Here is a 13,952-nt window from a genome sequence, read left to right as displayed (position 1 = left end):
TGGTGTTTCACAAAACTCTTAAAACCGGTGGTGGCTTTTCTAAGATCCCTCGGGATCAGACTAATCATTTACTTAGACGACATCCTCCTCATGAGCTCGGACAAACAGCTCCTTCTCTCACATCTTCGCACCACACAGTCCCTACTTTTGGATCTGGGTTTCCTCCTCAACTCCGAAAAATCTATGCTCATTCCTTCCCAGACCATAGAATTCTTGGGTTTTCAAGTGGATTTTCCCACAGCATCGCTCCTTCTCCCTCAGTCAAAAGTCTCCACGATCAAGTCGGAGATTCGGTCTGTTCTTCGGTCCTCCCTCATCTCCCTTCGATCTCTGGCACGAATAGTCGGTCTTCTATCCGCGTCCATTCAGGCCATCTTCCCGGGGCCTCTTCATTACCGCGCTCTTCAGCGCCTAAAGATCAGACATCTTCGTCAGGGCTTGGCTTACTCCGATCTCATTTCCCTAGACCTCGAAGCTCGAGACGAACTCCTTTGGTGGATAGACCATTTAGATGCGTGGAACGGCCGCGCTATCTTCACTACGGCCCCAGATCTTGTATTAGAATCAGATGCAAGCCTGTCGGGTTGGGGCGCCCGCTGTGGACAAATCTCGACTGGAGGTACATGGTCTCGAGAGGAGTCCAGATTGCACATCAATTGTTTAGAGATGCTTGCAGGTTCCTTTGCGATCCAAAGCCTTACCAAAAACATGGTACGATGTTCCATTCTTCTTCGCATGGACAACGTTTCTGCGGTCCGCTACATAAACCACCTCGGGGGGACCAAGTCCAAGCCCCTGGCAGAACTGGCAAAAAGTTTATGGGAATACTGTCTGATGAATCAACTGTCCCTGACGGCGGAATACCTGCCGGGGGACCTCAACGCGGTGGCAGACTGGCACTCTCGCCATCTTCGAGATTCCAGCGACTGGAAGCTCTTGCCATCCGTTTTCCTATCCCTTTCTCACAAATGGGGTCCTTTCTCGATAGACCTTTTTGCTTCACGCCTCAATTCTCAGTTACCCCGTTTTTTCAGCTGGCGCCCAGATCCTTCTGCCCTAGCGACGGATGCTTTTCTGCAAGACTGGTCCCTTCACCTCAACTACGCATTTCCTCCTTTTCCCATGATCAGTCGGGTTCTCTCTCAGGTACGACGGCAGTCGACGTCCTTAATCCTGGTAGTCCCGTTCTGGCAGTCCCAGAGTTGGTTCCCGTCTCTGTTGGAAATGGCGGTGGACTTTCCTGTCCTTCTCCCGGAACGAGAAGACCTTCTACTCAATCCCCTGGGCCGTCCCCACGACCTGGTCCTGAACAACTCTCTGGTCTTGTCTGCTTGGAAGGTGTCCGGTCTTCCCCTGTTGACGTCCTCATTTCACAGGAGGCTTCTCTCTTTATCAGCAAAGCCTGGGCTCCTGGTACCTCAAAAGCATACAAATCCGCTTGGTCTCTTTGGACAAGCTGGTGTCTGGACCGGCATATCGATCCCCTTTCAGCCCCTTTGAATTTTGTAGTTAACTTTCTGGCCTCGGAAGCCAGCGCGGGTAAGTCATATAGGACCGTAAACCTGTACAGATCAGCCATTTCTCTTAACCATTCCCCTCTTGAGGGCAAACCTATCGGATCTCATCCCCTTATCTGCCGCCTGCTAAAAGGAGTTCGCTGTTCCAAACCTCCGTTGGCTAAGTATACTAACTTATGGGATGTTTCAGTTGTTCTTAAGTTATTTTCTGACTGGCCAGATAATGCTTCTCTTTCTTTAAAAATGTTGTCTGCAAAACTTACGATGCTGTTATGTCTTGTTTCCATCAAGCGGGTTTCTGATGTCAAGGCCTTGGATATTTCCGGCCGTCAGTTCTCTCCTACAGGGGTTCTGTTCCAGATTCACAGACGAACCAAAACTAATTTGAATTCTGTTTTTTACCCTTATTTTCCTTCTCACCCAAAACTCTGTGTTGGTCAATGTTTAAAGGCCTACGAACAAAGAACGGCTAATCTCAGAACGCCCTCCAATTCCCAGCTTCTCATTTCCTCCCGCAAACCTCATCTCCCCGTTTCCTCTGCTACCTTGGCCCGTTGGGTGCGCTGGGTTATGTCCCTGGCAGGCATTGACATCTCCGTCTTCGGAGCTCATTCCACTAGGGGAGCCATGGCTTCTAAGGCCTTTTGGGCAGGCTCCCGACTCGAGGACATTCTGAGATCAGCTGATTGGTCTAATGATTCTGTTTTTCGAATGTTTTATTGTAAACCTATTGACACTGTGGCTTCTTTAGTGGTTAATACGCTTTGAACAAGCATAATAGGAGCCTCCGGTCTTGCCATAAAATGTAGATTTTCCTAGTTATTATGACGGAAAGTCTTAATTTTATTAAAGACACGGAGGCGAGTATTATCCCACCTCTACACTACTAACATGTGTTCTCCCTCCCTTCAGCGAATCCAGCTCTGCCCCCGGCATCATCGTGATTATCCTGACAAGCATCGACAGCGGTCTTCTCCACCTCAGAGCTCCTCTGCTTCCACCCCGGAGTCACCGTCGCCGAAGTCTACATCTTTCCAGTCCTGGTCTTCGTTGGCTCAAGAAGTTTGTTCATGGACCCTGGCCGTTTCCTTGGTGCTAGCTATCGTGCCACTATTTTCTGACTTTATCTGACCCGCTCGTCAGCGAAAAGAGGAAGCTGCGCAGTCAGTTATGACGTTTATTGTTACAGTTATTGTGATTGGACTTAGGTTTTATGTTTGCTACGTCCCCATTGGCCAGTTTTTCTCCCTGAGCCCCTGGGAACTGTAGTTCTGATACTTATCTTGGCTGCTATTGAATAAAATGGCAAGATAAGAAAGCATAATACTCGCCTCCGTGTCTTTAATAAAATTACGACTTTCCGTCATAATAACTAGGAAAATCTACATTTTCCCTCGTGTAAAGCATTGCAGTAATCAAAACGAGTGCAAATGACGCTTTGCCTCTGAACATGTGAATCGCTTTTCAGATAGGAAGTGGAACATCTCGCAAAGATATTTTAGGATGAAACTTCCAGAAAAATCCCAGTCTTGGCTCGAGCATCAAAATCAAGGCTTTGAGAATAGTTCCTAGGCCACCTACAGTTTTGGCACCGTATGATGTGGAATCAGAGCGCGGGTGCGGCTTTGCTTCGACAGAGTAAGTGCTCTGGTGATTCTGTCTGATCTGTAGTAAAACACATTCTTCGCGCAGTCTGACTATGCACAGCCATCGTGAAACGGTAAAGGTGCTCATTTAGTGCAGTGCAGAAAACTGTGGAAGTAACGCTGGATTGTCTTTGCTGTGAGTTTGGTTCTCTTCATTTTTCAATAAGTACAAATGTGTTTGTTGCTGTGAGCGAAAGCACGAAACAAAACTATGCCTACGCTCTGTTTACCTGTTTGAAAATTAAACTTTCACACTGTAAGTCCTCTGTCTGTTTCGGGAGCAGCGAGCAGGGAATCCGTGTGTGTCAGGAAAAGGCAGGCTGAATGTGATTGGTTGCTGATTTCGATTATGCAGATTTTTAAATTAGTGCGTCACCGAGGATCTATTGAGAATGCTTTACTGTGAAGAAAGCGTCTGCCTGTGCATCTTTAGATTGTTATTTTTATGGTGTTATACATCTATATGTTTTTGTTGGAGTTGATGATGCCGAACGTTTGCTTACCGTACCTAAGAAGGGTTTCTACTTTTTCTGTGCGTGTGAGCTGCAGTCACATGGGTTAAGACTATACTTTCAGGGATCATTTCTATAGTTCTTAACTGAGGAAATGTGTTCGAAAGTGTCTGGTCTTCGCTAACCACGAGGAAGATTTGTAGTGTTCCCTTCTGAGCGCGAAGCGAGTGAACAGTGTTGCATTTATGCAGCTGCTGTTTGCTATTGATGACTGTTCCTCTCTCCCTTACAGGAGAGCTGGAGGAAGGAAACACAAACTGAGTGGTTAGCCCCTTATTATAGTATAAGAAAGTTCAATGTAGTCGGTTCTGTATTTCGGATCCTTGTTGCTGGCTTTGTTTATTAGTGGGTTTATGCACGTGGGGTGAAAACGTTTCAATTTTCCTGCACTTGGTTTTGGGGCAGGTGTTTAATCGAAAAGTATGTCTTCTCTTTAATTTGGTACATTTGATTTTCAAACGCGCAAGGAGGATTTTTCAAATGGACCCTGGACAGATTTATCAAACCTTTCACGCAATGCAGCTAGACAACTTGCCGGGCTGCCATGCCTGAAAAGGAGAGGGCAGAATACATAGAAAGAGGACAAAACGGGGAGAAATAAAGCTATTTCTCCTCGTGGCGCCTCTGTTGGGAAAGCGTACACTGTTGACGCAGTCCCCGGTTTATTACTCTCAGTAAATCTGGGAATGCGTAGAAAAGCATGGGTGGATGGAAACACCCACTCTCCCACCCATTTAACGCATTCTCGGCGCAGAGTAACGCAAAGCAGCGAGTTGCCGCTGCCTTGCGTTTTTCGGGATCATAGGTCTCGCAGACATTTTCCAGGGGGCCAAAAAGTTTGGCCTGTCATGTGACCCAAGGCCGCATTGATGCCAGCAGGGTGGCAGATGTTGTCCATGTATAATAGCAACCCAGGCCGCACAGACGGTGAACATAACAAGTGACTTACCTCCTGGTTCACTATTTGCATTGCAGGGTTGGAGGAAGCATGAATGTTTTTAAATACTTCTCAATGCACTGATATACTGAGGCGAAACGCTTCCGCATGTTGAAGGAATGCACTTTTTAAAAGATTTTTTTTTGGAGACTTTCACATTTCTTTCCCGTTTTTTTGCAAGATGTTTTTAAAAAAGAATGTGTTCCTTAAGTTCAGTGGTGCAGGACACCTTCACTTCTTTTCTTTTACTTTAGTTAATAAGTTAGTTTAATTGTAAATAAATGCTTGGCCCTTTAATTTCCATCTTTCGGACTATTAGTGCTCCATCAGGTAAACAGCAGCCCGGTGCTGCTGTACACCAGGGAGCCGCATGTAAAGGTCAGGAGAGCTGCTTGCGGCCCCTGGGCCATACTTTGAGTATCACTGCTCTAGATTTACTAAGCCATGCAAAGCCACTCAAGGTGGCCTTCCGCGTCTTAGTAAATCTTAGTGAAGCCCTGGCGTTGCCTAACGCTGTTTTGCATGTCGCAATGACAACACAAGAGCTTCATAAATCTGGGCCCATTCTGTATGGGCTATCTTTAGAGCTTAGACTTCTGCCAGGCAATTAGTGCTGCACAATGATTTATCGCTGTGCCAAATTGACTGTTGCAAGGGGCTTTCTAATGCTTTTTAGGCTTTTTAGACTAAAACCAAGAGTAACACCATGGTCACAGGTCCAAAAACGTACAAGGCCACAGCGGATCTTAGACTGGTGCGGATGAAGAACGCCTTCTTGGGCATTTGCTACGTTTTTGTGCTGGCACTGCCGTGGCAGAAATGTGCGTAACCGTAAAGGCTTGCGTCTGTTTACTTACCGTCACAAAAGCCCTTCTTGGCATCGCAAAACAGTGCATCTCCCCACGAGCGCTAGCACACCCGTTAGTGTATCAAGGGCTTGGTGTCTTAGACTATTGGAATTTTGCAAGATTTATTTGAGAGGGTGAAGTTGCAGCGATCAAATAATGGTGGGAATGAGCCACCTGCTCTAACGTTCTAGCGAATGTCATTATTGTGGCGTTCCCCTGTTTAATTTAGAGAATTGCTACATCATTGACCGGAAAGTTGAGATATCATTATAGCCGTTCTGCCTCGTCTATCACATTGGTTAAATTCTCTGTTCCCCTCGCTTTTGTCAATATCTCGACCAAGAAATCATTTAATGATAATTGTAGCCCCCCGTAATGGGAACTTGAGAGCTATATAGAGATAATGGGAATGTCAGCTACTGGTAAACTGTATTATTTTTTTTTTAAACCCTGCGCTTTGAAAGTTCTAAAGCTGTGATGCGTAGAACCGCAGATGACACCCTTTTGGATTGCCAACATGCCCTAAAGCCAGGGAAACAATGTGGCTGGGTTGGCGGTATAACATGAATTGGTGAAGTTGGTGGTCTGACGGCAGGCCGGGTGAGTGCCTCCAATCTTCACCTCATCTTGTCTTTGTAAAGGTTGGGCGTAGCCCGACGTCCCTCCCAGCCATGGATCGCATTATTAATCAAAAACGAAAAAATGACCCTAAATTGTGGTAGCCTTCTAGCCTGCCGCAAGAGGCCATGTGGACCGTTTCTGGTCCCCTTCCTTCATTTTTGCTCTTGCCTTCAAATTTAACCTAGCATGGCGAAGCAAGGCTTTAGTTAGTGGCTTAGACCACAGCGGCAGGTTTTAAGACTATATCTTATCTGCTGAGAGCTTGGCCAGGTGGCGGTAAAAAATGCTGCTGTGATGTCCTCCTGTGCCATTGGGACAGATTAGCATAGCGTTATAAAAAGTTTCGTCTTGATATGTAATGAAAGAAGAAGTTGGAAATAGTGTTTGTAGGTGTCACAAAGTTGTTGCAGAAAATTCCTGATCTGAACAGGTAGGGAACGGACAGAGTTGCGTTTGTGGAACAGCTAGCTGCTATAAATAAATGTTCCTTTCTTCATTTGAGGAAGGGCTGGAAGACGGAAACAAACACTGAAATGTTCCGTTCCTATTCTGATGAATATTAGGATCAAAACTGTCCCGACAAGTATTGATTCCCCAGTGAGCGAAATCCTCTGTACAAGGAACATAAACCGTATTTTGGATACTTCCGTAGTGCAGAGTTGCCTAAAGGTTGTAGGGCCTGGAAAAGCTGCATACGTTGAAACCGGGTGGTAAGACAAGGTGTTGTTCATGTCAACGCTTTCTTGGATCGCCAGGCATTCAGAGTTCATCTCAAAGTGATCATTTCCGTTAAATTCCGTTGCGACTGGATACCCCGCGGGGTCATTAGCGCGCTCTGTAAACACTGATTGATAGGTCTTGCGGGAGGTCTTTCACGACGTGTGACCCCTGGTCGAATGCCATCGTCTTGTTAGACTCTTAGATGTGAACTGGGGAAGAGTACCTTTGTTCGGGAGACTGAAGACATTACATTGCCATACATATGGTCTGTGGTGCAACTTTTTAAAATGTAAAGGTCGTTGGTTGCTACACCTTCCGCGGCTCATTTATGAGTCCTTGCGTCACTTTTGCGCCGCCGGTGCGTCACTTTTTGTGCAAAAACAACAATTGATGGACAGAATGCAGAACAATGTCATACATTCACCCCAGTACAGAGATCTGGGCCTAAATCCATCGTTTTTTTGCTCACCATGCCATTCCAGTTTGAACCCAGCCATATGCAAATCAGTCTTGACCCTGTGCCCCATGGGAACAGTCCAGCCCGAACTGCCAAGCCAGGTCCTCCCTGGACTGGAAACAAGCATCCTAGGACCGGTTTCGGGCTTTCAGCCCTCGTCAGCCAGGATAGCTTGATTCCAGTGGCATGGAGAGCACGGGACTCACGTCTGAGCATACCCTTCCCACTCGGGGTGACAAATGCAAAAACAACAATTGATGGACAGAATGCAGAACAATGTCATACATTCACCCCAGTACAGAGATCTGGGCCTAAATCCATCGTTTTTTTGCTCACCATGCCATTCCAGTTTGAACCCAGCCATATGCAAATCAGTCTTGACCCTGTGCCCCATGGGAACAGTCCAGCCCGAACTGCCAAGCCAGGTCCTCCCTGGACTGGAAACAAGCATCCTAGGACCGGTTTCGGGCTTTCTGCCCTCGTCAGCCAGGATAGCTTGATTCCAGTGGCATGGAGAGCACGGGACTCACGTCTGAGCATACCCTTCCCACTCGAGGTGACAAATGCAAAAACAACAATTGATGGACAGAATGCAGAACAATGTCATACATTCACCCCAGTACAGAAATCTGGGCCTAAATCCATCGTCTTTTTGCTCACCATGCTATTCCAGTTTGAACCCAGCCATATGCAAATCAGTCTTGATCCTGTGCCCCATGGGAACAGTCCAGTCCGAACTGCCAAGCCAGGTCCTCCCTGGACTAGAAACAAGCATCCTAGGACCGGTTTCGGGCTTTCAGCCCTCGTCAGCCAGGATAGCTTGATTCCAGTGGCATGGAGAGCACGGGACTCACGTCTGAACATACCCTTCCCACTCGGGGTGACAAATGCAAAAACAACAATTGATGGACAGAATGCAGAACAATGTCATACATTCACCCCAGTACAGAGATCTGGGCCTAAATCCATCGTTTTTTTGCTCACCATGCCATTCCAGTTTGAACCCAGCCATATGCAAATCAGTCTTGACCCTGTGCCCCATGGGAACAGTCCAGCCCGAACTGCCAAGCCAGGTCCTCCCTGGACTGGAAACAAGCATCCTAGGACCGGTTTCGGGCTTTCAGCCCTCGTCAGCCAGGATAGCTTGATTCCAGTGGCATGGAGAGCACGGGACTCACGTCTGAGCATACCCTTCCCACTCGGGGTGACAAATGCAAAAACAACAATTGATGGACAGAATGCAGAACAATGTCATACATTCACCCCAGTACAGAGATCTGGGCCTAAATCCATCGTTTTTTTGCTCACCATGCCATTCCAGTTTGAACCCAGCCATATGCAAATCAGTCTTGACCCTGTGCCCCATGGGAACAGTCCAGCCCGAACTGCCAAGCCAGGTCCTCCCTGGACTGGAAACAAGCATCCTAGGACCGGTTTCGGGCTTTCAGCCCTCATCAACCAGGATAGCTTGATTCCAGTGGCATGGAGAGCACGGGACTCACGTCTGAGCATACCCTTCCCACTCGGGGTGACAAATGCAAAAACAACAATTGATGGACAGAATGCAGAACAATGTCATACATTCACCCCAGTACAGAGATCTGGGCCTAAATCCATCGTTTTTTTGCTCACCATGCCATTCCAGTTTGAACCCAGCCATATGCAAATCAGTCTTGACCCTGTGCCCCATGGGAACAGTCCAGCCCGAACTGCCAAGCCAGGTCCTCCCTGGACTGGAAACAAGCATCCTAGGACCGGTTTCGGGCTTTCAGCCCTCGTCAGCCAGGATAGCTTGATTCCAGTGGCATGGAGAGCACGGGACTCACGTCTGAGCATACCCTTCCCACTCGGGGTGACAAATGCAAAAATAACAATTGATGGACAGAATGCAGAACAATGTCATACATTCACCCCAGTACAGAGATCTGGGCCTAAATCCATCGTTTTTTTGCTCACCATGCCATTTCAGTTTGAACCCAGCCATATGCAAATCAGCCTTGACCCTGTGCCCCATGGGAACAGTCCAGCCCGAACTGCCAAGCCAGGTCCTCTCTGGACTGGAAACAAGCATCCTAGGACCGGTTTCGGGCTTTCAGCCCTCGTCAGCCAGGATAGCTTGATTCCAGTGGCATGGAGAGCACGGGACTCACGTCTGAGCATTCTCTTCCCACTCGGGGTGACAAATGCAAAAACAACAATTGAAGGACAGAATGCAGAACAATGTCATACATTCACCCCAGTACAGAGATCTGGGCCTAAATCCATCGTTTTTTTGCTCACCATGCCATTCCAGTTTGAACCCAGCCATATGCAAATCAGTCATGACCCTGTGCCCCATGGGAACAGTCCAGCCCGAACTGCCAAGGCAGGTCCTCCCTGGACTGGAAACAAGCATCCTAGGACCGGTTTTAGGCTTTCAGCCCTCATCATCCAGGATAGCTTGATTCCAGTGGCATGGAGAGCACGGGACTCACGTCTGAGCATACCCTTCCCACTCGGGGTGACAAATGCAAAAACAACAATTGATGGACAGAATGCAGAACAATGTCATACATTCACCCCAGTACAGAGATCTGGGCCTAAATCCATCGTTTTTTTGCTCACCATGCCATTCCAGTTTGAACCCAGCCATATGCAAATCAGTCTTGACCCTGTGCCCCATGGGAAGAGTCCAGCCCAAACTGCCAAGCCAGGTCCTCCCTGGACTGGAAACAAGCATCCTAGGACCGGTTTCGGGCTTTCAGCCCTCGTCAGCCAGGATAGCTTGATTCCAGTGGCATGGAGAGCACGGGACTCACGTCTGAGCATACCCTTCCCACTCGGGGTGACAAACGCAAAAACAACAAATGATGGACAGAATTCAGAACAATGTCATACATTCACCCCAGTACAGAGATCTGGGCCTAAATCCATCGTTTTTTTGCTCACCATGCCATTCCAGTTTGAACCCAGCCATATGCAAATCAGTCTTGACCCTGTGCCCCATGGGAACAGTCCAGCCCAAACTGCCAAGCCAGGTCCTCCCTGGACTGGAAACAAGCATCCTAGGACCGGTTTCGGGCTTTCAGCCCTCGTCAGCCAGGATAGCTTGATTCCAGTGGCATGGAGAGCACGGGACTCACGTCTGAGCATACCCTTCCCACTCGGGGTGACAAATGCAAAAACAACAATTGATGGACAGAATGCAGAACAATGTCATACATTCACCCCAGTACAGAGATCTGGGCCTAAATCCATCGTTTTTTTGCTCACCATGCCATTCCAGTTTGAACCCAGCCATATGCAAATCAGTCTTGACCCTGTGCCCCATGGGAACAGTCCAGCCCGAACTGCCAAGCCAGGTCCTCCCTGGACTGGAAACAAGCATCCTAGGACCGGTTTCGGGCTTTCAGCCCTCGTCAGCCAGGATAGCTTGATTCCAGAGGCATGGAGAGCACGGGACTCACGTCTGAGCATACCCTTCCCACTCGGGGTGACAAATGCAAAAACAACAATTGATGGACAGAATGCAGAACAATGTCATACATTCACCCCAGTACAGAGATCTGGGCCTAAATCCATCGTTTTTTTGCTCACCATGCCATTCCAGTTTGAACCCAGCCATATGCAAATCAGTCTTGACCCTGTGCCCCATGGGAACAGTCCAGCCCAAACTGCCAAGCCAGGTCCTCCCTGGACTGGAAACAAGCATCCTAGGACCGGTTTCGGGCTTTCAGCCCTCGTCAGCCAGAATAGCTTGATTCCACTGGCATGGAGAGCACGGGACTCACGTCTGAGCATACCCTTCACACTCGGGGTGAGAAATGCAAAAACAACAATTGATGGACAGAATGCAGAACAATGTCATACATTCACCCCAGTACAGAGATCTGGGCCTAAATCCATCGTTTTTTTGCTCACCATGCCATTCCAGTTTGAACCCAGCCATATGCAAATCAGTCTTGACCCTGTGCCCCATGGGAACAGTCCAGCCCGAACTGCCAAGCCAGGTCCTCCCTGGACTGGAAACAAGCATCCTAGGACCGGTTTCAGGCTTTCAGCCCTCGTCAGCCAGGATAGCTTGATTCCAGTGGCATGGAGAGCACGGGACTCACGTCTGAGCATACCCTTCCCACTCGGGGTGACAAATGCAAAAACAACAATTGATGGACAGAATGCAGAACAATGTCATACATTCACCCCAGTACAGAGATCTGGGCCTAAATCCATCGTTTTTTTGCTCACCATGCCATTCCAGTTTGAACCCAGCCATATGCAAATCAGTCTTGACCCTGTGCCCCATGGGAACAGTCCAGCCCAAACTGCCAAGCCAGGTCCTCCCTGGACTGGAAACAAGCATCCTTGTGGTGTAGTGGGCAAAAGAACGATGGATTTAACCCAGATCTCTTGACTGGGGGAGAATGTATGCATTGTCAGCATTCCGTCCATCATTTGTTTGTTGTAACGCTTTTCGCCCTAAGTGGAATGGGTATTCCCAGACGTGGGACCCGTGTTCACTATGCCACTGGAGTCAAGCTATCCTGCCTGATGACGGCTGATAGCCAGAAACCGGTCCTAGGATGCTTGATTCCGGTCCAGGGAAAACATGGCTTGGCAGTTCGGGCAGGACTGTTCCCATGAGGCACAGGGTCAAGACTGATTTGCATATGGCCATGTCTAAACTGGGGTGGTGTAGTGGGCAAAAGAACGATGGATTTAACCCAGATTTCTTGACTGGGGGAGAATGTATGCATTGTCAGCATTCCGTCCATCATTTGTTTGTTGTAACGCTTTTCGCTCTAAGTGGAATGGGTATTCCCAGACGTGGGACCCGTGCTCACTATGCCACTGGAGTCAAGCTATCCTGGCTGATGACGGCTGATAGCCAAAAACCGGTTCTAGGATGCTTGATTCCGGTCCAGGGAAGACATGGCTTGGCAGTTCGGGCTGGACTGTTCCCATGAGGCACAGGGTCAAGACTGATTTGCATATGGCCATGTCTAAACTGGGGTGGTGTAGTGGGCAAAAGAACGATGGATTTAACCTAGATCTCTTGACTGGGGGAGAATGTATGCATTGTCAGCATTCCGTCCATCATTTGTTTGTTGTAACGCTTTTCGCCCTAAGTGGAATGGGTATTCCCAGACGTGGGACCCGTGCTCACTATGCCACTGGAGTCAAGCTATCCTGGCTGATGACGGCTGATAGCCAGAAACCGGTCCTAGGATGCTTGATTCCGGTCCAGGGAAGACATGGCTTGGCAGTTCGGGCTGGACTGTTCCCATGAGGCACAGGGTCAAGACTGATTTGCATATGGCCATGTCTAAACTGGGGTGGTGTAGTGGGCAAAAAAACGATGGATTTAACCCAGATCTCTTGCTGGGGGAGAATGTATGCATTGTCAGCATTCCGTCCATCATTTGTTTGTTGTAACGCTTTTCGCCCTAAGTGGAATGGGTATTCCCAGACGTGGGACCCGTGCTCACTATGCCACTGGAGTCAAGCTATCCTGGCTGATGACGGCTGATAGCCAGAAACCGGTCCTAGGATGCTTGATTCCGGTCCAGCGAAGACATGGCTTGGCAGTTCGGGCTGGACTGTTCCCATGAGGCACAGGGTCAAGACTGATTTGCATATGGCCATGTCTAAACTGGGGTGGTGTAGTGGGCAAAAGAACGATGGATTTAACCCAGATCTCTTGACTGGGGGAGAATGTATGCATTGTCAGCATTCCGTCCATCATTTGTTTGTTGTAACGCTTTTCGCCCTAAGTGGAATGGGTATTCCCAGACGTGGGACCCGTGCTCACTATGCCACTGGAGTCAAGCTATCCTGGCTGATGACGGCTGATAGCCAGAAACCGGTCCTAGGATGCTTGATTCCGGTCCAGGGAAGACATGGCTTGGCAGTTCGGGCTGGACTGTTCCCATGAGGCACTGGGTCAAGACTGATTTGCATATGGCCATGTCTAAACTGGGGTGGTGTAGTGGGCAAAAGAACGATGGATTTAACCCAGATCTCTTGACTGGGGGAGAATGTATGCATTGTCAGCATTCCGTCCATCATTTGTTTGTTGTAACGCGTCACTTTTTGTGACGCACGAGCGGCGTAAAAATAGGACCTTGTTGCACCATATTTACAAAGTGACGCATCTAGGTAGATGCGTCACTTTGTAAACGCCTGCGCTATATTATACCTGCGTCAGGTATAAAGTATGCAGGGTGGGCGGTCCCACGTAAGTAAGCATTGTAGAAGTGACGCAGTGAAATCTATGAGATTTCACTGCGCCACTTCTAGGGTGCAAATGCGTCAATATTACGCCTGCCTCACAGCAGGCGTAAGACTGACGCATGCCCTTTCACATGGGGCTTGCCCCATGTGAAAGGACACATTGCTGGAGTTGCGTCACTTTTGTGACACACTCCAGCAATGCGTCACTTTTGCGCCTACAGATACGTCAGAAATACTGACGTATCTGTAACTCCTTGCGACATGATGCGTCATACTGTAAATATGACGCATCCATCATGTCGCAAGAAGGGCGCACTGAGAAGTGACGCATCGCTGCTTTCATGCAGCGATGCGTCACTTCTCATAAATGAGGCCCTCTGTTTCCACGCTTGCAACCTTGCCTGGTCGCTTCTCATGCACTAGCCATCAGTGTCACTCTTTCGGCAGATTGACAGTTCATAAGCTGGATCAAATATTCTGATTG

General features: G+C 48.4%; 1 long non-coding RNA gene and 1 other non-coding gene across 2 annotated transcripts in view; both read left to right on the top strand.

Annotated features, from left to right (window-relative positions):
• The window catches only part of LOC146858744 (uncharacterized), a 350,319-nt gene extending 347,478 nt beyond the window's left edge, over positions 1-2,841 (top strand). The window contains exon 4 of the long non-coding RNA XR_014979697.1: positions 2,430-2,841. This is a non-coding gene — a long non-coding RNA (uncharacterized LOC146858744). The remainder of the gene's footprint in view (positions 1-2,429) is intronic.
• Positions 2,842-3,723: 882 nt separating this feature from the next.
• LOC146858743 (small nucleolar RNA U3) lies at positions 3,724-3,941 on the top strand. Its single transcript, XR_014980478.1, has one exon. It is a non-coding gene; the product is annotated as a small nucleolar RNA U3 (small nucleolar RNA).
• Positions 3,942-13,952: the final 10,011 nt, after the last annotated feature.

Source organism: Triturus cristatus, chromosome 3_2, assembly GCF_964204655.1.
Source record: "Triturus cristatus chromosome 3_2, aTriCri1.1, whole genome shotgun sequence".
NCBI lineage: Eukaryota > Metazoa > Chordata > Amphibia > Caudata > Salamandridae > Triturus > Triturus cristatus.
The sequence above is the reverse complement of the archived record's forward strand: the minus strand, read 5'-3'. Positions and strand labels throughout refer to the sequence as shown.